The 25718-nt window shown below is 41.3% G+C and overlaps 1 pseudogene across 1 annotated transcript in view; it reads left to right on the top strand.

Annotated features, from left to right (window-relative positions):
- Nucleotides 1-4691, top strand: part of LOC308499357 (polymerase delta-interacting protein 3-like) — an 87455-nt pseudogene extending 82764 nt beyond the window's left edge. Inside the window, exon 2 of the transcript in view lies at nt 3578-4691. The product of the transcript in view is annotated as a polymerase delta-interacting protein 3-like (transcript). The remainder of the gene's footprint in view (nt 1-3577) is intronic.
- The last annotated feature ends 21027 nt before the right edge of the window (nt 4692-25718 follow it).

The following is a 25718-nucleotide window of genomic DNA, read 5'->3' as shown; positions in this document are numbered from 1 at the left end:
AAGAGAAACAATTTGGACACTTTTCTGATGATGGCTGTTGAAGAAGAGATGGTCTTCCAAGTGCATTACAAAATAAATAGCTGCATTAAATTCATCATTACTAAATATGCTTGTCTGTGTGTCATGGCACGTGGCATGTGAGGTCTCTGGTCCCGCTCCCCACATAAGAATGCAGGACATGGTGAGGCCAAAAGGAACACCCACGGAGCCATAGGTAGGGGAGTCATACCACTATAGTCTCGCTGGCTGCTGGGTTAGAGACACAGGAAATCGGAGCCACACTATCCGCAACCTGCTGTCAACTTCTCTCTGCCAACCAACCTGACTTGCTAATTGCAATCCGCTCTTGGAAGCTCAGCCAGCATCTTCTTGCTGGTCCCCATTTTCTGCTAGCATAGCCACAGCAGTTATATTAGTAGCCAATGGCTCACTGGTTACAGCTGATGACCAACTAGCCACAGCTGATGGCCATCCAATCACAGATGGCCATTTATTACCTGAGCCATCACCTCCCCACGTGAGGCCAAAAGCCTAAAAACTGAACTCCTGGCTCTGTCCCCGCACTGTGTGTGAGAATTTGAGTTATTTATTTCTTAATGAGATTTTAATGGGTATAAGTTTTTTAAATAGTTCTAAGGGGCAGTGATTACATTTTCCAATGACACCCCAATATTTAAGTTAAATTACCTTTTCTCTCTAAGTGTAACTGGTGCTGGCAAAGTGTTAGACTCCAAATAATTCAGTTTCTGTATTCAGGTTCATTGAAGTTAGAGGAAGATAAGGTGAATGTGTGGTTATGTTTACACTCTCATGCCATTCTTTCCATAAACATACAAAAGCAAACTTAAGGGCCAGGCTGGTGGCTCAGGCAGTTAGAGCTCCATGCTCCTAACTCCGAAGGCTGCCAGTTCGATTCCCACATGGGCCAGTGGGCTCTCAACCACAGGTTGCCGGTTCAATTCCTCGAGTCCCGCAAGGGATGGTGGGCAGCGCCCCCTGCAACTAAGATTGAACACCGCACCTTGAGCTGAGCTGCTGCTGAGCTCCCAGATGACTGTTGGTTGGAGCACGGGCTCTCAACCACAGGGTTGCCAGTTCAATTCCTCGAGTCCTGCAAGGGATGGTGGGCTGTGCCCCCTGCAATTAGAAACGGCAACTGGACCTGAAGCTGAGCTGCGCCCTCCACAACTAAGACTGAAAGGACAACAACTTGACTTGGAAAAAAGACATGGAAGTACACACTGTTCCCCAATAAAGTCCTGTTCCCTTTCCCCAATAAAAATCTTCTTTAAAAAAAAAAATAATAATAAATTTAATTAATTAAAAAAAAAAAAGGCAAACTTAACAGAGAAGAAAAAAACTGAAGCCTTCCCTGTTTTCCACTGTGTAAACCACTGCAGTGGAAATAGATGGGTTTGTTCAGCATACAATCCAACCTGTCTACCATGCCTTCCCATACTGCAGAAGCCGGAAAGATAAAAACAACAGTTCCCTGACTCCTATGCAGATGCACTTAGGCAAGACTCAAATTTAAACCTGAGTTCAACAGGGAGAGAGACGTCTGTTTTGCTGGTGTAGAGGTAGCAGGAAGATCATAGCTCCAGAGTCTACGCTGGAGCCAGCTTCCTGATTTCTAGATTTGGGCCAAGATGGTATGTTTCTCAACCAACAGTAGAGGCAGTGGTTTCCTGATCCCAGACTCACAGCTAAGGGAATGTGACCCTGGAGCTAACAGTGGCCTCCTGATTCCCAAATTCCTGATTGTGAAGAAGTCAGTTTTTTCGCCAGGTGATTTGTGTTGTCCTTTTTGTAGTAGTCCCTGGAGGGCCAGCCAGGGCCTGCTCCTCCAATCCTTCCAATAAGCACACTTGTGTTAAATCTCCTTCTGCTTAAAATAGCTGAAGTGGTTTCTTTTACATCCAGACGAGCCCTGACGGATAGAGCCTGAACCATAACTCTACCCAGGAGGTAACTCATCAAACCGGTAGCTTCTGCTTTTTCCATCCATCTACAGAAAACATTCTGAGTCTTATCTAAACACTACTTTGTGTGGTATTTTAAGGGCTTTTTTTTTTTCCCACACTACTTTAATGACTCCTAAAAAAGAACATAAAATTCCTTTTATGTCTCCTTGTCTCTCTCCTCCATTTTTTAGTCAGCTTCCATTTCCTGGGTCATGGTAAGCTCCTTGAAGTAGATCTATTAAATGCAAGGGTCATAAAAACAAGATGTGCCTTGAAAACATAAGGGGACTTGGTGGGGCAGGTTGGATTCAAGAATCTCCATTTTTGCTTCATTAAAAATTATTTTGTTGGAAAACTGCACCTGAGAAACATCAAAATCTAGGATTCATTCCATAGTTAGGTTTAAGACGGAACTCTTAAGATAATGTACTCAAGCCTTCCAAAGCTGACTTGAGAGAATGATGCATTTAGTTGTTCTTTGCAATTTCTAAGTCAACCACCACCTTTCAGCATGTGAAGCAAAACAATAATAATAATTAATAATTATAACTCCTACTTGTTGAGAGCTTATGTTGTGGAAGATTATATTCAGGGGTGTCAAAACTGCGGCCTGCGGGCCAACTGCAATCCGCAATCCATCGTTAATTGGCCCACAGCAAATTCCAAAAATATATTTTGTTTACTTAAATAAACCAGGTGAGGCAATACGTACTTCACCTCGAGTGAGTGGCCCGGCTGTTTGGTATTTTACCGCATATGGTCCTTGGTGAAAAACGTTGAAAAAAGTTTTGACACCCCTGTGCTAGATCAACAATAATTTCCAAACCCCACATCACCCCTGAAACATCATTTCCTTTCTATAGATGAAAAAACAGGCACAGAGAAAGTAAATTGCCTGGGGTTTTAACTGTTTAACAATAAATACAATCATCCTTCCAGCATATTCTTTCAATCCATCATTTAGTAAATCTTTTCTGAGCACCTCAAAGGAGGTCATACTTCTCAGGGGGCCACGCCTTCCGTGGGGTAACACAGAGATACAATAACTGAGAATAGGTTGAACACAGTTTTATAGCACACTCACTTCTTTAAACAGAAGATGGCCAGTCCTGCCCACTGCCATTGCCTGGGAAACCTGACATGACCAGTTCTCAAGGCATCAGGATCCATCTCTTTTAAGTAACACCTTGCTTTGGTTCTGACCTTTTTATTTTTGCTTTTCGTGCTTGAGTTAACACCCCAGCACTGCCTCTTATTAGCTATGTAACCTTGGGCAAGTTATTTAAACTCTCTGAGCCTCAATTTCCTCATCCTTAAAGTGAACATAATAAAACTACCTACCTCGTGGGGGTTATTATAAGGATTAATTGTAAATAGAGTTCATAGAAGAGTGCTGGCAAACTCCAGAAGCAGCTAGTCTCTCCATAGAGACAGAAGGGGTGGGCTCAAAATCTGAAGGAGTCAATTGCTCCTGGCTCGCTTGGTGGTGCCAGGTGGTAGACATCTCCCTGGATAAGTTCACCCGGAAGTGGAAGAGCAGGGCTGCAGCAAAGGGGTGGCCCAATGCCAGACCTGGAGTTGGAGGTATCTGATCTCATGATGGGATCCAGCAGAGACTTCTCAGCCAGCCAGTATGCACAGACACCTTCCAGCAGAGGTTTGATGCTCAGCAGAAGACTGGGCTTTCGGATGCCTGGCTCTACCTGGGAGTCCAGGATGCCTGGAGAAAGCTTTTGCAGAAAGATGCCCAGTTCCATATCAAAGGGAAAGCGCAAGATGCCAGAGAGAAGCTGAACTCCCGAAAGCCTCAGAGCATGGTGCCCCTCCAGGTGGCCCCTCCAGGTGGCCGAAGCCTGGATAAAGCTCTGTTTGAAGCAGCATTCCCCTACTGCCTTCATGAACCCTGCACCCCAATTGGGACAATGACCCCACTCTGAAGCTTGCTAAAACCATCCAGTTTCCACAGAAAAAGGCCATGGCACCACTTCATGCTCCTACTGCTGGGATGAGGATCAATGTTATCAATGACCACCAGGCCAAACAGAATTTATAAGACCTGGATGAAAACGATGACTTTGTAGCTCCCATTCCCAGTAAACATGAAATTTGCAGCCTCGAGCAGCTTTCTCCCTCACTCATAGAGGCTGAGCAATCCCAACTTCCCCACATCCAAGGCCCTCCCTCTCACCAAAGTGGTTCAAAATGACGGATACACAGTTCCTGCTCTCCTCTCTCCCGTTTGAACAAAAGCCTAGATCAATATGTCCTGGACATTAGTGAACAAGGAGTAGCCCCCCAAAGAGCTGCTGTCTGCTGAGCCTGTCTTCAGCCCTTTGGAAGTTACCAAGATGACCACGAATAACCTGCACCCTTGAGACACCAAGGAGGATACTGCTGAGCTTTTCTGTATGTGTGGAGCACTGAAGTGGTCTCAGCAGGCCCATCCTCAGAGGTGGTCTTTGTGAAGTAGAACAATGCCATTACCAGATGTATATGAGATGTAACAACCAGGCTCTGCACAGGCACCCAATGAAGTGCAACCTTCACATGAATGAGAATGTTATCACCTCAGACCAGCCCATCCTGCTACAGGTAAGTGATAGCCCCTCAGTAAAAAGGAAAGTAAGCTGCCTGTCACCTCATCCAACCCCCTGCCGAAGTAGACCCTGCGTCATGCCAGGTAGCATGTGGGGTCTCTGGTCCCACTCCCCACATAAGAACGCTTGACATGGTGAGGGCAGAAAGGAATACCCATGGAGCTATAGAAGGGGGAGTCATACCACTATATTCTCCCTGGCGGCTGGATTGGAGACACAGGAAGCAGGAGCCACATAATCCGCAATCTGCCATCTACTTCTCTCTGCCAACCAACCTCACTTGCTATCTGCAATCTGCCGTGCTAATTGCAATCCACTCTTGCTAGCTCAGCCACCCTCTTCTTGCTAGCCCCCATTTTGCTGCTAGCGTAACCACAGCAGTTATATTAGTGGCCAGTGGCTCATTGGTTACAGCTGCCCACCAACTAGCCACAGCTGATGGCCATCCAATCACAGTTGATGGCCATTTACTACCTGAGCCAGCAACTTTACACGTGAGGCCAAGAGCCTGGAAACTGCACTCCTGGCTCTGTCCCCACACTCGACCCCTACAGGGTCTCACCTCACAATCTACATGACAAGCGTCTTCCACGAGGGGCCCTGTGTGGGGAGCCTGGAGGTAAATGCAATATCCTGGACACAGCCAGGCTCTCTGGACACAGCCAGGTTTCTCAGGGCACCACCAGTCCTTCTGAGCACAGCCAGACTTCCTGGGCTTCTTAGGGTACCACCAGTCTCCCCAGGCACAATCAGGGCCTCTCAGGGCACTGCCACTCTCTCTGGGCTCAGCCAGGGTTCTCAGGGCACTGCCACTCTCTCTGGGTCTCTCAGAGTACCCTGCTGGAACAACAGCGTCTCACAGTCAAGGTGCTTACATATTCTTGATGGCGGCTGGTCAAGACACAAAAGCAAACGTCTGCCAGTTCCACTACATGGTGGTACTTTCCCAAGCAAACAGTCCATGGAGGACTCAGCAAGCATTTCCTCCTGGGACTACAAGTCCTGCATCCGGCGTGCCTCAGCAAGACCATCCCAGCCCACAGGGCTGCAATGACCTTCGCTTTCTCCAGCGTGTTCTGCTTGGGGAACCGCCCACATCTTCCCACCCTTCCACAGGGGTCCAGCTCTCTGGCAGCTGCTCTTCCTGGTTTTCCTGAGACTGAGTGTTCATAGGCACAAAGCCCTTCGGAGAGCTTTGGCAGGCACCATACCCTGCTCTCTGCGCCATGTGTCATGCCAAGTGGCATGCGAGGTTTCTGGTCCCGCTCCCCACATAAGAACGCAGGACAGGGTGAGACCAAAAAAGGAACACCCACGGAGCCATAGATAGGGGAGTCATACCACTATATTCTCGCTGGCGGCTGGATTGGAGACACAGGAAGCAGGAGCCACACTATCAGCAACCTGCCGTCCACTTCTCTCTGCTAACCAACCTCACTTGCTATCTGCAATCCACCGTGCTAATTGCAATCCGCTCTTGTTAGCTCAGCCACCATCTTCTTGCTAGCCCCCATTTTGCTGCTAGCATAGCCACGGCAGTTGTATTAGTGGCCAATGGCTCACTGGTTACAATTGATGGCCAACTAGCCACAGCTGATGGCCATTACTACCTGAGCCAGCACTTCCCCACGTGAGGCCGAGAGCCTGGAAACCGCACTCCTAGCTCTATCCCCACACCCTGACACCATCCTGAAGGCACTCTTCAGTCCTCGGGATTCACCGAATTCACGAAGTCCACAGCCCACCTAATTCAAAATCAAACTTTGAGTTGGAGAGTGAGCAGGGGCAGAGGAGGGTGGCTCTGTTTCCCAAAGCAAAGCTTGTGACCGTCAGACTGGAGGCCCCTGAGCATGGGATGGGTCTCAGGGGTAGAGAACTTCTTCACTGGAGGAGACCAGCCTTTCTGTTGTGTTCTACTCTGTGCTCTTCTGTGTATTAACATTTTCAGCAGCATGCTTCTTCTCCCTCCACCTCATCACAAAAAAAAAAAAAAAGAAAAAAAAAAGCCAACAAAAAAGTGCTGGTGCACAACAATATGTGTTAGTTATGGTTATTATTATTACTGCCATTATTACTGTAGTACCACACGTGAAAAGTATACAGAGTACTTACTAGAGTATGAGAAAAATCTCAGGGTATGCTCTTCTCAGAGAAGGAAGGCCACAGGAACAGATTGGAGCACATTTATTTTAAATTGACTTGGTGCAAAGCTTAATTTAAAGACAAGTCAGTTTCTGACTCCCAAATCCGAGGGCTACTATGATTTATTCTGATAGTCCACACTGAATTCGGTCTCCCCAAATCAGAAGTACTTCAGTACACTCCACTGGCCTCTCAGAAACTAAGTCCTTTTGTAATAGACTGTACTGTGCCCCCCAAATCCTGACTTTAAGCTGAAGGGTTTAGTTCCCCAACTGTTACGTGTGCTGCCCTCCAACAACCCTCAGCTTTCAGGCCCTGGAAATTGCCCTCACCGGAATGAAGACAACCACCTCAGCCAAAGACTTACCTTCTTCCTAGTTCATCATGCCTTCAATGACACACTGATGCAGGGACATGAAAATGCAGCCTCCAAGCCCCGACTGGGGAAAACTCCAAAGGTCTGTTCCTGTTGCAGAGCTCCCCATAGAGTCGGCCACTTCGCAGCCCAGCTTCTCCTTCTCCCCAGCATGTGGTAAGCCCAAGAGCATGCCCTAATAAGTTCCCTGCATGCTCACCTCTGATTTAGAGTCCACTTCCCAGGAATCCCACCTGCAACATCCAATCTGTAGACATAAACTCCAAGTTTGCTCCATGTTAAAACAACTCTTCACGGGTACCAACTTCTACTCAACACATCAGGCACCTCCCCAGCTCCTGTCCTTCCCCATCAGTAGTGTGGTCTTATCATTGAAGAACTTCCAGAGCAGTCTGCTTACAAAGCTGATACGGTAATTTTGGTATCATGACCTCGCTGTATTCTTCCTCCTTGCTTTTGCTTTTTCCCCCCTCAAACGCAGAGCCAAAGACAGAACGTGCTCAAGTAATGTTCTTTGCAAAACCTTATTCCAGGCTTATTAAGGGATTGGGCTCATGAAACTTGGTTCCTACCTCACTTAGGGTGAGTCGTCTCCCATGAGTCTCCTCACACTTTACGCAGATAAACCTGTGTCAGGCCTGCTGAACCCCAATTACCAACACAGCTGAAGCTCATTGGTTTACCCAGGCCACAGGATTTACCATTAACTGCTTAATGTTTCCTGGTAGGAGGTGAGCATAAATAAATATTTGCCTTCTAAGCAGAGAATAGTCATATTCAGCCCAGTTTAAAGCTGTAATTTTTAAAAGACTGAACAGTTTCTACTTCTTTCTGAAACCAAAAGAATCATCTCAGCAGCAGAATGCACCCACGTGAGGATGAATTCAGCCCATTTACTATCTGGTCTATACAGTTTCCAGCTTTCCAATAAGGAGGGCATGACATAAATTTTCTTCACAGCCCAAGGCAGGTATTTCAAATGTGTATCTCTGCTTGTTGAGCACACACCTGACCTTACTTGTGTCTGCTTACCGTTCTCAACTCTGCCAGAGGACTAGAGGAGGATTAATCCTCAACACCAGGATGACTTTCCTTCATGCAGAAAGTCAGCGGAACTGCCACATGGAGAGAAGAAAAGCAAAACAAATTGGGTGACGTGGCTTTGTGTGGACAAGCTTGGTTTATGTTTCAGCTGCTCTCGTTGTCAGTCATTTTTATGCTGTGTTGACAGTTATCCATGGTGTCACCACTGGAATGAGCAGTCCCTTCTATTCTCCATCCTTGTTCTCAGATGACGGGAGCAGATGGCACATGGAGGAAAGGGTAAACTATATGCCAGGAAACCCAGACTCTCTCCCAGGAACAAACTTATTTTGAAGAAATCTTCCATCAGCATTTTTTTTTAACATTAGTCACATTTTAATTCTAATGAATTTATCAAATGGACACTTTATGCTTTAAATAAGTGTATCAGCTAGAAAAGGGTTCTCATAATTATAGTATATATACAATAAATGGATAGTTTTAGTTCAGGAAGAAATAAAACTGACAAGAGGAAGAACTACCATGTGTTAATTTATTATAATAAATGAATGAAATTGCTACCCTATTATTAATAGTGATAATACTCAGCTACTGTTTATTGAGTACTAACTATGTACCAGGAATCATACTAAATTGTTTACATTATCTCATTTCATCCTAATGACTAAACTAGAGTGAAGGAGTTATGCCCCAGTTTACAGATAAGAAAATGAAGGTTGCAGGGATTAAGCAGATTGTCCCAGCTAACACAGCTAGAAAGTAGTGGGAAAGAGATTCCAGTAAAGAAAGGACTGACTCTGCCCTTAACCATTAACTCATTGGCCACCGGTCGCTTTTCACACCTTCATGACAAAAACCAGGATAGACAGCCTGCACTCAGTCAGCTGTCTCCCTATTACTGGTCGCCATAATCTGTGCCATGACCTGCCTGTCCTAAGACTCCACCAGGGCACTACATTCCCAAGGCCTCCTGTTTGAAGACCCTCCCCCTACCAGCCTGGCTTCTTGAAGGAAGGAAGCCTATCTGGCCAAGTTCACAGTTCCCTTCCCTTGTATTCAAAACCACTTCAGCCTGGACACACTGCTCAGATGCTACAAGCATAACAATAGTGTCGTGCAGGGGACCCTGCTCGCTGCGCCATTTGTCGTGCAGGGTGGCCGGCGGGGTCTCTGGTCCCACTCCCCACATAAGAACGCAGGGCATGGTGAGGCCAAAAAGGAACACCCACGGAGCCATAGGTAGGGGAATCATATCACTATATTCTCACTGGTGGCAACCGCCTCTCTGCAATTCGCTCTTGCTAGCCCCCAATCTTTCCTGCTAGCGTAGCCACAGCAGTTATATTAGTGGCCAATGGCTTACGGATTACAGCTGACGGCCAACTAGCCACAGCTGCTGGCCATCTGATCACAGTTGATGGCCATTTACTACCTGAGCCAGCACCTTTCTATGTGAGGCCGAGAGCCTGGAAACTGTTTTTTGGGGCTTTGTCTCCACAAATAGTTTTCAGTAAAGCCCAATAAAGCTTTCAATAAAGCCAAGACTCATCTTAAATTGAGGGCAAACTCTCTAACTCAAGGGTTTATTTGCCTATTTTTATCTTCTTAGTTACACAGTAAACACTGAGTTATTTGCATGGTATTGCTGAACAACTACAGGTGTTTTGCTTTTAATTAGAAAAGGAATGCCTGGGCACAGATCACTCCCATTTGGAAATAAATGACTATTCCTTCCTTGTATTTTGTGGCCTGTATAAGTCTCCTTCAGCACTCAGTTTGCAGCTCTCTGGAGACTTGACTCACCAGCTACCCAATAGAAAGCTCATTGACAGCAGATTTGTTTTGTTAATCTTCTGTCTCGGGAGGCCCTTTTTCACATAGGAAGTGCCAAAAAACAATTGTTGAGTTGAATTTTATGGTTCTTTCATACAGAAACAAAGTCCAGAGAAAACCCCTCCTCTAGAGTGACCAAGTCATCCTGGTTTGCTGAGACCTTCCTCGTTCAGGCACTGAAAGTTGCATGTCCTGGCAACTAACTCCCTCAGTTTGGGATAAATATGGACAGTTAGTCATCCTATCATTCTGTCTGGCATATGTACATCTATTTAAAAGTCAGTCCTCCTCCCCTGCCACGTCTGAGACAATACTCCAAGGGAAAAAAACAAAATTATCATGCATACACATTTGGACTTTTCCAAAAAACATAAAATGGAATCTAACATGACAGGTGTAGAAACATAATTAGCTACAAGATAAAAAGAAAACAAAATTTTAGCTCAAAGACATTTCTTTTCTGTTTCCGTTTTTAAAGAACCTCCTAGTTACATCATAAATATTGAAAAATACAATGGGAGGGGTGAAATGATGGCAGAAAGAAGCCAGACCCTCAATATGTACTGTCATCTCTCAAAACACCAATGTAATGTGTGATTTTAGCAGCATACTGTGCACATGTTTAAAAAAAAATCAATTTTTCTTAAGAGCCAAAGGGTTAAGGAGAGGTCGCAGGCACAATTGGAGAGCCTAAAAGCCAGATATTATTTTTGAGAGACTATAATAGCCTGGTGATCAGTTCAAGAAAATCACAGTCATTCAAGATGATGTCTTACATGTACTGGCTTCTCTGTAAAATGAATTTACCTTTTCATTATTATTTACTGAGTGAGCCAGTATTTCATTTGTATGGATTTTATCCAGCAACTAGAGGGAAAAAAATACAGAAAATCTAATAAAAAGATGAAGCTGCTGTACAATATTTTGAGTCTGTATCCTGCGTTTTGAGGTCACATTTCTGTCTTTTTTATGATGTTCATTTTAGAAAATGAAAAAAGTGTATACATATGAAAGTGTGCATTTTATGTATTCCAATTTGCAGCTAATTCAACCTGACAAGTATGGAGGCATATCCACCAGGAATGACAGCAACAAAATAGTGGCAAAAATAAAATCCCAACTTCACAGCAGGTTGGTCTCATTGTTTTATCATTTGAGTGACAATATAGAATCTTGTCTGCCTGGTACAGGCATTTCAGTTCTACCATTTCAGGATGGGTGGTGGGAATATAATGCAGTTAGATTTGACATATTGTGCCATTTCTGATTCGGAAAATTGGACCCCCTAGAAAGTATGTTCATTAGCAAGTCCCCTCCTCTCAAAAGGGTCTTCACTAAACCCCCAACCTCTCCATTTCTCCTCATTCACTGTTAAGTTCTGGGGTGTAGGGAGCTTCACAATTAGTCCTGTTTATACTATCATTGCATTGTGCTGCCAACCAGGTCAGAGTTCATTAAAATGTCTTTAAAAATCAAAATCTCTTACACAATGATTTTCCAATCTGTGTACCCCGAGGGGCTACAGAGTCACTACAAAGGATCTATGACTTTATTTTGAACTTTCCTAATTAGTGGATACAAAAAAATACAGTTATCAAAAGCAACCCAAGTGTCCATCAACAGATAAAGGAATAAGCAAAATGTGGTATATACACACAATGTAATATTATTGACTATTCTGTCTTAAAAAGGAAGGAAATTCTGACACATGCTACAACACGGATGAACCACGAAGACATTATGCTAAGTGAAATGTGCCAATCACAAAAATATAAATACTGTATGATGCCACTTACATGAGATGCTTAGAGTAGTCAAATTATAGAGACAAAAAATAGAACGGTGGTTGCCAGAGGTTAGGGGGAGGAGGAATAAGGAGTTATTGCTTAGTGAGTTATAGAGTTTCAGTTTTACAAGATGAAAAGAGTTGTGGAGATGGATGATGGTATTGGCTGCACAACATTGTAAATGTATTTAATATCACTGAACTGTACACTTAAAATGGTTAAGATTGTACATTTTATGTTATGTATATTTAAAAATTGGGGGAAAATATATAGCTACCATCATATAAGGATTCTTAAACTTTTAAATACAAAAACAGAGTCCTTATATTCAAAAGGTTGGGAACCACCAGTATAATGGGAAAAGTGTGTATGAGAAATACAGAACCTGGGGTCTTATCCTATCTCAGACACTAACCAGTTTGGGGAGCTTATCTGAGTCATTTATCTTCTCTATACCTCAGACTCTACATCAGATAAGTAAGGACAGTTGAAGGGAAGCTCAGTGAGAAGTGTAAAAATACCCTTCAAAGGAAATAATTACGACTTATCCAGCTTCCTGCCCCATTGCTAGTAACCATGACCCCAGATACCACATAACAAAATTCATATATCGAGTAAATACCAAATCCACTTGGAACCATAATTATGAATCCCAGATTCATTGATTAGGATTATTTATTCCAATCGGATCTCTAGTTGTCAATACTTGACTACATTGTGGTTCCCTAACTTTTCAGCTGCTTTGAGAGTAATGGAAAGTTTATTTGTCAAATGATATTGCTTACAGAATTCAAAAAACATGAAGCGATATTCCCTTTTAATCAATGAACTGTCTGGGTGTCTGTACCACCCAGATCCAGAGCCACAGAAGTAGTCCCGAATCTTATATGTCCATCAGGAGAGAGTCAAGCACCATTCAGTACTCATAGCCTGCTGCAGTAGAGGTGAAGGCTGGGCCACATGTCACTGGAGTGGGGAGGTGGGACAAGTGTTGGCTTGTCTTCCACACTAGTGATTACAAAATATCCAGGCTCACTGCTGAGTTCCTCTAATTTTCAGAACTCTGGCTAAATCCTAAATCTTAGCTTGAGCTGAAAATCAAAATTCAAGCTAAAATCAACAGTAAAACCTGAAGAATTCTGAACAATAGTGATCTTTGAAGCAACAGTGCACCTGTCCACTTTAATTTAAAGATAAGCTTCAGAAATTCAATACTAAAAACTATCTGAAACCACAACTCTGTGGCCCATCTTGATGGATATAAAATAACATTATTGTTTGTATGAAATAACATTAAAGAGGAAAAATGGAATATAAAATGGTATTTTAAAACAAAGTGATTGATTATAACTATGCAGAATGCTTATATGTACATTAGTAAAGATGGATTATTTTGAATGATAAAAATGGTTTAATATTTATTATTTTTGGTAAATTTGTTTAAGTTTGAAAGGAATTGAAATGGAAGAAAGAACTGTGCAGATAGATTCCATACAACTTAAATGGAACCTGTTTTAAACAAGTGACCTGGGATACTAGACCATACAAGGCTCCCTTAGAAAGCTCTGACATCCTCAGGTCAAATGTTTATAATTCAGAGACCATTTTATTATATAAACCAAGTGGGTGCCATCCTAATCTCACACTCCACCATAACTTTCATTTCTGTTATTCCTTGCTCTGCCCAGATCTGAAGCGAAAAGTTGTTACAGAAGCAAAGTGCAGCCCCACTGGAAGTGGGTAAAACCTCCCAACTCTTTGGGCCGATGGTATTATCTATCAGAGCCGGAGGGATGCAAAGCCAATCAGGAGAGAAGGATCTCTGCTGTATGTTAATGCTGACCTTCTTGGAGCAACGTGCTCTCTTTAGCTTCTACACATGTCTAATCGCTAGGGAGTTGTCTAGCGACACGAATTTTTCACATTTGTCAGCTAAATCAGTGCTCCAAATGCACAATGCAGCACTTAGAAACATTATGTGAATTTATTAAATTCTCTGGAGGACTTTGGGTCCATAAAGCAGTAAATTGATTACAGAGAACCGAGGCCATAATATTTTCATCAGCAACAAAAGCAGTCATGTTCCCATATTGTCCATGGCATGTGAAGAGAAACTGTTCCTCACTTCACTTAAGCCAGCAGGCTGAGAATCACACAGGAAAAGAGGAGAAAGCCCTGGAATGCGCCAACATAATCCATCATTTAATCAGTTTCTTTTAAAAAGCCAGCTTTCTAGGTGCACCGGTTATAAAGAAACATTGAGAAATAGAAATGGCCTCTTTCTACTCTGGATTTGCCTATGAATGCTTCCAGAATTAGGCCTTGAGATCATCTGTTCATGGACTTTACCGTGCCTATGACATTGCTATCAAAATGAGGAGCATTAATGGCAAGCAAAGATGAGATGAGGGGTTAGTGTTAACGATATAATTTTGATACTAAACATTCTTATATGTGGTCTAGTGGCTGTATGACTGACTACCAATATCTCCACCAAAAAGGGAAAGGACAATTATAACATCTTCTAGGATGCCTAATATGCCAGGAATTATTACAGGTGCTTTCCCATATGTTATTGTATTTCAAGCATTACAACAACCTTATGAGCTAGGAATTATAATTCCTGTTTTTAAGTGAGAAAACCAAGGCTTAGGGTAGTTGAATAAATTGCCTCACATCACAGAGCTGATAGGTAGTTCAGCTGGGACCCAAACCAGGACCAAAGATGTCCTTGCTCCATAACCCACTTCAAAATATTTGCTGCTCATTTCTTCTAAAAGCTTTGACTCTTGTAGGAAGTAATTGGGCATCTTTCTGCTGCTGCATGGAGCAAATTCCCCTTCTTGAATATTTCTGGATAATGAGGCAAGGGTAAATCTGGGGACTAGACTATATTGTTAGTGTCTTGGCACCAGAGGTGTCATTTTTAGAGCCTTCTCCTAGAATATGACTTTGGCCATTTCACTGTGTCTTTGAAACTTCTGCAGTCATCCTGGAAAGTGATATGAATATAAAATTCAGGTATGGTGAGGAATAATATTTTTTAAATCTATTACCAGATTTTAATAAACATCTAAAACTGAAGCTGATGTAGAATAATATTGAATGTCAACTATAATATATGGTCATGAGATGTAAAGTACAGCATAGGGAATAGAGTCAATAGAATTGTAACAGCTTTATATGATGTCAGAGGGGTAGTAGATTGGGGGGGTGGTTATCACTTTGTGAGGGGTGTAAATGTTTAAGCATTATGTTGTTTTGTACACCTGAAACTAATAAAAAAATAAAATGTATAAATAGATAAGTAAAATGACCACAGTTCTTTCTCTGTGTTGAAGGGTGGTAGTACAGGGGGCATAATCAGAGGGTGAGCAATTCTCACACCTCTGTAGTCTCTAAACTAGACAGGTCTGAAGTAAGCAGGGACCTTGTTACACAGAGCAGCACGGGTTTAGGGGATATCGACTCCCCTCCTCGTCCCACACCTGTGGTGCTGTGATGGAGAAGTAGCAGGGTCTTCATGAGGCCTGCAAACAGCTGGGCTAAAGGCTAACATGAAAGGCAGGGCTCTGTTTTATTCATCCGTGGATTCCCAGTGCTTGGCAGGCTGCCTGGTACGTAGCAGACCCCCAATAGGTGTTTACTAAATTCAAATGAAATATTAAGACGGCTCAACAGTTCGTCACGTTAAATGTATCAGATTATTAAGACTTACTTTGTGAGTTGTTTTGAAATGTAGTAATTTGCAAGCATGATTGTATTTCATACGTGGTAATTCACAAAGCTAAGTCCAACACTTCCCCAGTTCATCTTAAAGCTATATATTCAAGCAACTCTTGATCCTGTAGCAAAAACTATCCATTATATCCAATTTCTTCCTAGCATACGTGCCCATCCAGAATTATCCAGGTCACACCAGGGTATATAATCAACCTGGAATTAATTAGCCATCGTTTTTGTGTGTTTCTTCTTCCCCATACTATTGGCTGCAGTTTTATGAATTGCAAAGACTGTGTCTCCCTCTGACGTTTTTGCTTATGGAAGGTGGGTGGTTTTTTCCCCCCTGTTGCTTGTCTGATGCTAAAAAAAAAAATCCTATCAATCGTTCAAAAACTAATCTAATTCATTTTGAGATTAATATTGTGAACTCCATTTACACAGCCCAAACCCAAAAGACCTCAATTGCTACATGAAACAGTACCACCTACTGGCACAATTCCCACATTACACCCTCATATTCTCAGCCCTGAAATCCATTTTAAAAAGCTGACTTGTCTCCTTTTGGGAAACTTTGACAACTAATCAATTGGAAAAAAAACTTCAAACAATATATTTCTTACTCTATCCTATCTTCATGGAAACTACTTTCTACTCACAGCATTTTTTTTTTTAAAAAAGGAAAATATCTAATTTCTATCTTTTTCTTGGACCATAAAATTGTAAAAGACAGAAAAGTCTTTTCCAGACTTTCCTTGAAATACTTTTCAGGTCTTTCATCAGAATCAGATGGATTCAAACCAAGCATTTCATGTCTTTCCGTTAAATATGTTCAGCAGTACTATTCCATGTGTAGTAAATGTATTTCTTACAAAACACCAAAACAAGCTTTAATAATAATCATATAACTGGTTTCTTTTTCACTGTGAATGTTTATTTCTGATCAGAACATTCATTCAACAAATATTTACTCAATCAACTAGGCTTGGGGATACCACAGTGAGAAACATGGACTTTGTCCCTACCCACATAAAGATGACGGCCTGGGGGAAAGAGTAGACAACACGTACAATGCTGTAAGTTTTATGATGGAGGAAACTGGGAGTTGTGGGACCACAAAGCAAGAGCACCTAACATAACCAAGGGAGATTCAAGGACAACCTTACAGCAGGTATTGTTGGTATCCCATCTAGGTCCCCTCAACCCACACTGAAAGTCATGTATAGCTTTAATAGATAGTTCCAGTCACACTGATGATTTTCTACATCAAGTGCCTACATCTCCACAAAATGGGCCAGCAAAAAGTGCCAGGGAATTAACACCCCCAAAGCAACCCTCAACCAGTCAGGGATGGGGCTTGGTGGATAAATACCCCCGTTCATTGCCCCTCAATAGATAGTTCTGAAGTGTTCCACTCAGACTCTTAAGAGATCCCCAATGGAACATATGTAATTATTATGTTGATAGCACTGATGGGATTTCAATAGGCTGAATAAATAAATTCATCTTTCCCACATGTTTTGAGAAAATTAAGAAATAAGACCAAAGAATAAGACTGGATATCACGTTGTTAATATTGGAGAATGTGGTTTACATCTTTAGGCAAGTGGATTCCATTATACTCAATCTAAGAATTAAATTCCAGTAGGACCCCCACCACTGTCTCCACAGTTTTGCTTTATTCAGTTTTAGTTGCCCAGGGTCATCTTCGGTCTGAAAATATTAAATGAAAATTCCAGAAATAAGCAAATGTTAAGTTCTACATTGCACACCATTCTTAAAAGTGTGATGAAATCTCACACAGTCCTGCTCCATCACACCCGACATATGAATCATCCCTTTGTCCAGTGTCTCCACACTGTATATGCACCCCTTAGTCACTTAGTAGCCATCTCGGTTATCAGATCAGTTGTGAGAAAGAGAGACCACATTCCCATAACTTTTATTATAGTACGTTGTTCTAATTGTTCTATTTTATTAGTTATTGTTGTGAATCTCTTACTGTGCTTAATTTATAATTAAACTTTATCATAGGTATGTGTGTATGTATGTACAAGTATGTATGCATGTATGCATGTATGTATGTATGTATGTGTAGGAAAAAACATAGTGTATGTAGAGTTTGTTACTGTCTGGGGTTTTAGGCATTCACTGGGGTCTTGGAACATATGCCCCACGAAGAAAGGGAGACTACTATACTTATCTTCTGAGTCACAAGCACCACAGGAATGGGACAAGCATCAGAGAAATAGGGTCTGTCCCTGGTATATTTATAGCAAGGAGGAGCACAGTAGAAAGCAAGCTTCCTGCAGACAGCCTCATTCCCAGAAAAAAAGGGGAGAGGATGAGCCATACAGTCAGTCGTTAGCTTTGTGCGTTACCACATATGAAATACAATTAAGCTTGCAAATTACTACATTTAAAAACTCACAAAGTAACTCCTCTGATATATCATACATGTGTATATACATACATATATATAACTTGCTAGTTCAGTGATTCCCCCACAACACTGCTCAATATAGTACATGAAAACAAAATCTTTTCACTTCCACACTCTCAGTACTCTTTCCAAGAGATATTGGCCCCCAATCAATGATAAATTTTATGAACAAATAGTGATAAATTTTATGAACAATGATCATTAAATCAATGGTCTCTAAGACAATAAATGGATTGTAGCCATTTTGTGTGTCTGCCTGTCAACAGCACTTAGAAAAGCTTTGCTTTCTTCTGATTTTTCTTTTAACATTTTTGTACACTTACTAGGTGCTTCATATTTATTTAACCCTCATAATAAATTTATGGGGTGAGTACTGGTATTATCTCCACTACTTAGATCAGGAAACTGAGGCTTAGATTAGGAAACTTGCTGAAGGTCACACAACTAATAAGAGTAGAGCCAGGATTCAAATCCTGGTCAATCTTATGCCAAAACCCATGTTCTTCAGCCTATCCTTCCTCTGCAATCATTAAGCTAAATGTATGTCTTAAACTAAATCATTCATGGAAAAGAACAAGAACTATCTGATTTCATTCATATAAAACAGAAAGCAACAAGTGAACAAACAAAACCAACAAAAAACTCATAGACACTGACAACAGAATGGTAGTTATCAAAGAGGAAGAGGGTGGGGGAAGGTTGAAGAGGGTAAAGGAAGTCAAATATATGGTGACGGAAGGAGACTTGACATTGGGTGGTGAACACACAATGCAATATATAGGTGATGTATTATAGAATTATTCACTTGAAACTTATATAATCTTATTAACCAATGTCACCGCAATAAATTTAATAAAATGGAGGAAAAAATGTCATTCAATTTCCTTTAAATTAGAAATACCAACAGGACAGTGAGCTCTGAAACTAGTTCATAAATAATGTAAATTGATTCTGCTTCTATCTTTTTAGACAAAACATTGCCGCGTATCTTCCAATCTGAAATTAATCCCAGTAATATCTCTCTTTGAGGTTCTATTTATCCCTATTCTCTATATCAATGAGCTTCTCTCGTTGAGCTTCTTCTCGTTACAGCAGTTTCAATTATCCATAAACACCACCTGTGAAATATATTCAATTCTGGAAAATGCTATAAATAAATACAGCATACACACTATCCATACCGCAATTATAGCCCCTTAGTACTTAGTATTGTAATTATTTTTCATGTCTTTGAGTTCAGAGAAGTCAGTGACATTTTAGCACCTAAAATGACACCTCAAATTGTGTTTATTTGGATAAATGAATGAATGTCTCTGAAGTGTTTGACTTACTAAAATAGGTTTCTCACAGGATTTTTCTATTTTGGATATTTTCAAAGGGATGTGAAGTGAACCCAAAATAGATCAACTCAAGTGAACTGACTTTATGGTCAAGTTTTTTTTCTTAATAGAAATAGATTGTTGGACCAAGGGTAGCCACTATATCTCGACCTACAAGGAATGCACATTATCCAGAAATCCTAAGCTTGATGTTTAATTTATCAACTCAATGTATCTTTGAGTTGTCTCCTCTTAAGCAGAGGTTGAGTCTGGGTCATTGCATTGTACTCAGGAAACAAAGTATTTTGGCACTTTTCAGAATTGTACACATGGGGTAAGGGTATGGATGTGTCCTAGTGTCCCAGTGGCAGAATATAGTGGGTTGTGGTTGCTCTTCTAGTTCACTCATTTGCACAGCAAGCATTCCCACATATCCTGTCGCTAAGGTAACATATTCATGTCACTAAGGTCCCTTCTCCTCTGCCCCTCCCCCCAACCACAAGGGATGACCACCAGACTCAAGCTGGCTATTCGTGGTGCCTCATTGCCTTATCACATGATTTGTGCAAGGCTTGGCATGTCACCCACATTAGGCCAAGTCCTTCCTTGAGATCCCTCTGTTTATACTTGAGTCATAATGCACAATGATTTGAAATCTGGACTTCTGGCAACAATCTTCCTTGAAACTAGAGGGGGAAAAAGAACTAACAGAAACAAAAAAGGGAGGGAGCAGGTCCTGGTGACACTGGGTCCTGGATCTAGCCTCCAAGGCCCTGGGTCCTACATCAATCCTTCACTTCTAGAAGATAACCCCTTTTCTTGCTTAAGCTGCTTTGACATGGGTTTTTGTCACCTGAAGCTGAAAGAGACATGATGGACATACCAAGGCTTTGCCATAGCCAGATGATGTAACCTCCCTGTATGACACTGTTTCTACAGGGAAACATTTTCAAGTCCAAATAGTCCAACCAGCCCAAGAGCCCTCACAAAGTTTTTTAAAACAATCTGGCACGTTGAGGATAAATTGAATTGAATATGTTCATAATACTGACCACAAGATGGCACCGAAAGCATTCTTTCAGAGACCAGATGATTGCCAAATTCCAGTGTCCTATTTATGCCCCATATAGATCCTATTACGTTACAAAATCATTCCATTCTAGATGATTCCGTATTCATTCTGGAAGTTACAGTGTTCATCACAGAGCATCTTTCACTTAATGGTCTTCACCAGATAATCAAATCACAAAAATGTTAGGCAAATGTAAAAAGGTGAAGTTTGGCCATTTCTTTTGGGATAACAGATCTACCTGCAAAGTGTTCAAAAAATCTAGTCATATCAACATGCTGTACGACAGCTGAGATAACCAAACCCCCATTATGCACCCACAAAGTTAGCCTGATTATTCTTTCTTCATGGCCAAATACAACTTTATGTTATTTTTAAATTATTTTCCAATTTAGAGTCTCAAGTTTATGTCCCTGTCTTTAAACCAGATTTAGTGTCTAATAACTGCCCCAACAAGTCTTCTCAAAGCTTGCCTCTAGTTTTCAGGTACAAACTACTATACATGCAGTCAACACAAAAATATACTACATCTTACAGAGTCTATCTTTGAATTATGTTTTAATATGATTTTGTCAAAATAGAAGGACAAAGGCTCTTAGATAAAATACAAGGATTCTACCACCAGAATCTGCAAACCCTCTTTAAGTGCTTCTCTTTTGCCCTACCTTTGATAGTAAAACACCATCATGTGTTATATCTTGGTCACAGCTTGTAATTTTCCTTTTTGGCACTTGGCACAATTTGTAATCATACATTTGTATTTAAGTATTTGTTTAATAATTTCCTCCCTCCATCTACAGTTACTAATTCCAAGGGAGAAACCATATCTGTTTTGTACCACTATGCACTTAGTACTTATAAGAATGACTAACACTCAGTAAATATTTCTTGAATGAAGAAACAAATGAGAGTGTCATACTTCCAAGCCAATTTCCTGAACTCAGAGAATTACTATAGAACAGACGCAATTGTTTGTCAAGATAAAATCTGTGATCTGGTAAACAATGGCAGGTACACAGAATAGTTCCAGAGTCCAGTCCAATCCAGGTTGGCAGAAAAGCCTTACTCAGAGGTCCTAGGATTTGTACCAGTCAAGGGCATTCAACTGGTTTCCAGCACACACTTTCCTCTATATAAGGAAGACAATGGCTAAGAAGTTCTGAATCTATTCTGTTCCCAGGGAAGAGTTCTCCCTAAATGCTCTTGAACACGAGTGGATCACACTTTTATCCTGGTCCCCAACCCTACACAGGGCTCTTGGCCAATTAACATCTTTCTAATCAACCTCTCTTCCTGCCTTTTCTCTCTTCCTCTACTCACTGTTTCCTGGTGATCTCAGTCAGATTTCTCCCATTTTTATCAGCTGTTTGACCTGGCTCCAGCTTGTCTCCTGGGTAAAAAGAGCTTTTTCTTCACAAATTAGCATACGTACAAAAGTATTTACATAGAATATAAAGACTGCCCACAACAAAGGGAACACTGAACAGTGCTGCACTGCCACTGTACCTGTTAGAGGTAGTTTGAAGCAACAAAAATTATCTCTGGCTGACTTAAACTAGAAAGCAATGTATTAAAAGAACATGTGATAGATTATTCATAGAATCAAAAGAAAAAGTGTGCAATCAGACCTCAAGGAAGGAACAGGGCAGCTTTGAGGATCTGGGTAGCAGGAAATAATAGATTCTCTTCAAGATGCCTCAAAGTGAACCTTTTCAGTCCATGTTTAGTCCTGTGGACACTTCACTTCAGATTCCAATTTCAGAGAAGGCCTAGAGGGAATCATGTGACCAACCCTGGACCGGAGATGGGGTACCTTGTTTGACAGGCTCACCAAGGACCCTTTCATGAGAGATGCTTCAGTTACTTGAAGAAAAGGAAATAGGTGATGTCCAGATGTCCATTAGGGCCTCTAACCTAGTAGAGTTTCTGTTGGGTCCTGAAGTGTGCCATGTATCCTTGAGAAAAGACAAGCATAATGTTCTTCCAAAAGAGTCTCCACAGTGATAGGCTTGAACTCTGCTCCTGGAATTTTTTCTCCAAGGATATTTTGACCATAATAAATAAGTGATGGTGTCAGAAGGATGGCAGAAAGAAAATAAAGGAAAATGGGAATTTAAATGGCCATTATCCAAATATCCAAAGCCAGTTCCAGGCACACTCTGAAGTAAGTCACTCTTCCTTCATTCATCATGTCTTTATTAAAAGATTTTGCTCTGCTTTTTTTTCCTCTCTGTTTTTAATTGCTATTCCTCTCTAAGATGATTTCCCTTTTTCCCCCAACCCCAATACACACACACACACACACACACACACACACACACACACACACACACCTGTCTAGTCACTGTCTTGTCCTGCTTAAATAAGTAAAAAGAGCTTCAGACTAGAAATCTGAATCTCTTCTTTTTCCATCTATAACAGCCCAGCTCACAATGGTTAATAAAGATATATGTGTGAAGTGCTTAGTAAGTTGCTACATGCACAGAAAAATAAGATAGTATGTTGATTGCTAATAAAGTATTATTTGTGAACCATTTCGTCCTTTTCAGGGCTCTTCTCCCCTCTCCACTACTCTCTCTACTTCCCTGAAGTCCAGGAGTCTGATGACTAATGGGTTTGGGGGGAGGGGTTTGATAATGGAACAAAGAACTTGATAACCCAAATCCTGAGAAGAAATCACAGATTGAAATAGTTTAATATTTTAAACTTTTCTCAGGTGCTGGAGACTAGCCTCTCAACAAGTCTTCTTGACATTACTGAATCTTTAAGGGGGTCCAAAAATAGCACCCCTCTTCTCTGCCTGACTCCTGAACCAGGCCAGACAGATATACAAGTCAGCAGACCGAGAACCAAACAAAAGAACTTTATTCATAAAGTCTGGGTTGGAGAACGAGACCTATTGTGAGAATCAAACAAGCTTCCTAAGCCCAAAGTCTTGAGCTTGGAGCCTCATCCGAGAGAAAGTTGAGTCACGCAATTGGCCAACTCTTGCACTGAGGTCACCGCCTACTTGGGAAGGGTGAGGTGACCAATCCCCATTTCCAGGACTTTTAGTGTGTTAGTTCACACCAATCCAAAGCATGTCTCTCATACACTTGCCATCTTTATTTTCACTAACCACTACCTGAACTTAAATTTTCCTTCAATTAAGAATACAGGCAACAAACCACATAATATAAGCAATACCTGTGACTTAATCAAACAATCACTATCACAAGTATTTTCACAATACTTTACAGTTGTTGCAAATATCATGAAATATTATACAAACTCATCACTACTTTCAAATTACAGTAGTTATTAGACCTACTTACAGACCTACCGGAGATGCACATATATTTTAAATATTTAAACTATTTTAATAACTGCATTTTCATACTATTGGTTCTTTGTGTGATACTACTTATTTTATTTTATGCATTAAAAAATAGTTTTCTGAGATTTACCAGATTGCCACTAGATTACATGGAGCCATACAATTTAAGAATCCCTGTTCTCAGGGGAGTTGATATAAGGTTTTAAGCCAAATAACATTATCAGATTATTCTTTCACAAGGAAAACTTGGGAAACCTTTACAGAACGATCTAGGGTTAGGGGGAATTAATGGGTCTACAAAGTTCTTTACAATCTGGCATTCATGCTTTGCCCTTCCTCTTGCCCTGTCTTTCTCCCATATCTATCTCAGCTTCTAGAAACTTGGTCTTCTCAATATATACCATACGTTTCATCCTCTTTACCTCATTAAGACTCTAAACACGTTGTTCCCTCTACTCTGAATGACTGCCATACTCTTTTCCACATCATGAGTACCTAAACCTGCTTCACAACCTAGTTCATATCACCCTCTCTTTGAAGCTATTGTGTTTCATATTCCCAAAGCCACAGCACCCTGGACATAACCTCGCATAATACATAGCATGTGGCATTCCTAGTTATCATGTCTATCTGTCTACCAGACTAAGCTGCAATATCTGTTGTCCTAGTATCCACAGGAATGCAGTCTACCGAGATATCTCTTCTTTTTCTTTTTTTTTTTTTGCCAGGTTAAAAATGATGCATAACTTTAATTTGCATTTTTAAATTTGAAGTTGAGCACTTTCATGTTGATTAGTCTTTGTGTTTCTTTATTTTTATTTTTATTTATTTATTATTATTTTTTAAATTTATTAGTTTCAGGTGTACAAGACAAGGTAATACTTAGACGTTCATCATTTATATCCCTCACACTGTGAACCTCCCTCCCCCCCATCCACTATCCCTCTGACCTCGCACCGAGCCATCACATTAGAGATATCTCTTCTTAATCTGTCTCCTCTCAAGCTGACTATATTGTTTTCACAATTAATCATATATATATAATAATAATTATTATTATTATTATTTGCCTCAAAAGTCTCTGTCTCCACTGCATGCAAAAACGTCTTGCACCTCCCCTCTTCCCTTTGGCCACCATGCTCACACAAGTCCTGCTGCTCTTCCTCATCCTCACTCCAAGTCCTGCTGCTCTTCCTCATCCTCACTCCAAGTCCGCTCCACGTTCTTTGTTGTCTCCCGTCAATTCTCCGCTGTTGGTGACTGCTCTGTGCAACTTCATGCCTGCATGAGGATGAGCGCGGGGAGATTCTGTCTACACGTGCCACACCACCCTTTCTGCTCTTCTTTGCTGTACCATGTTATCATGGGGGTTGGGACAGAGGACTTCTTTTCAACGCTTATTGCTTTCAGGCTTTCCATGTGAAGTGAGGGACAGGTGTTCTCTACACTGACATTCTCCAAAACTCACTGAAAGTGTCTCCTCTCTCATCCTCTACCTTTACCACATGGCTCGGTGCAGGAGTCTCCTTCCAGGCACGCGTCAGCATCAAAGCCTCAGTCATTTTCCCTCTGAATCTTGGTTTCCCACCAGTCACTTAGACTTTAATGCCAGTCAGATGGGGAACTGCTCCCACACCATTGTACATCCTTCTCCAGACTAGTTACAAAAGAAACTCAATGCTTAAGGACTCCCCTGCTCTCTCAAAAATCTGACTTTTCCAATAGGAATCCTGGTTTTCAGTATAATAATACTGCAATGTGTTTTTATCAATCAATTCAGAAACTCAACTTTTACATTTTTCAGGACCAAAACAATGAATGCTGCCATAAGCAGAAGCCAAGAGGCAACAAGAAAACTTCAGAGGAGAAAAGCATTTGCAATTCTTTCTTGTCACACTTGTCTGTGTGTTATGTAAAGACTGAAATGGACAATAAAGACATTTGTACCTCGTTTTCTAAAAATCAAATAATGAGCTAAACTAGCCAGCAGAAGTCTTGGGAACTAAATCTAGCTTCTTGCATCCCTGAGGATCAGCGTTGGACAGACCTGGAGAATTCATCTTCGTCTAATTCCTTCACTACACAGATGAGGCACTGAAGCGCTGGGA

The sequence above is a fragment of the Rhinolophus hipposideros genome, assembly GCF_964194185.1.
Source record: "Rhinolophus hipposideros genome assembly, chromosome: 1".
Classification (NCBI taxonomy): domain Eukaryota; kingdom Metazoa; phylum Chordata; class Mammalia; order Chiroptera; family Rhinolophidae; genus Rhinolophus; species Rhinolophus hipposideros.
The sequence above is the reverse complement of the archived record's forward strand: the minus strand, read 5'-3'. Positions and strand labels throughout refer to the sequence as shown.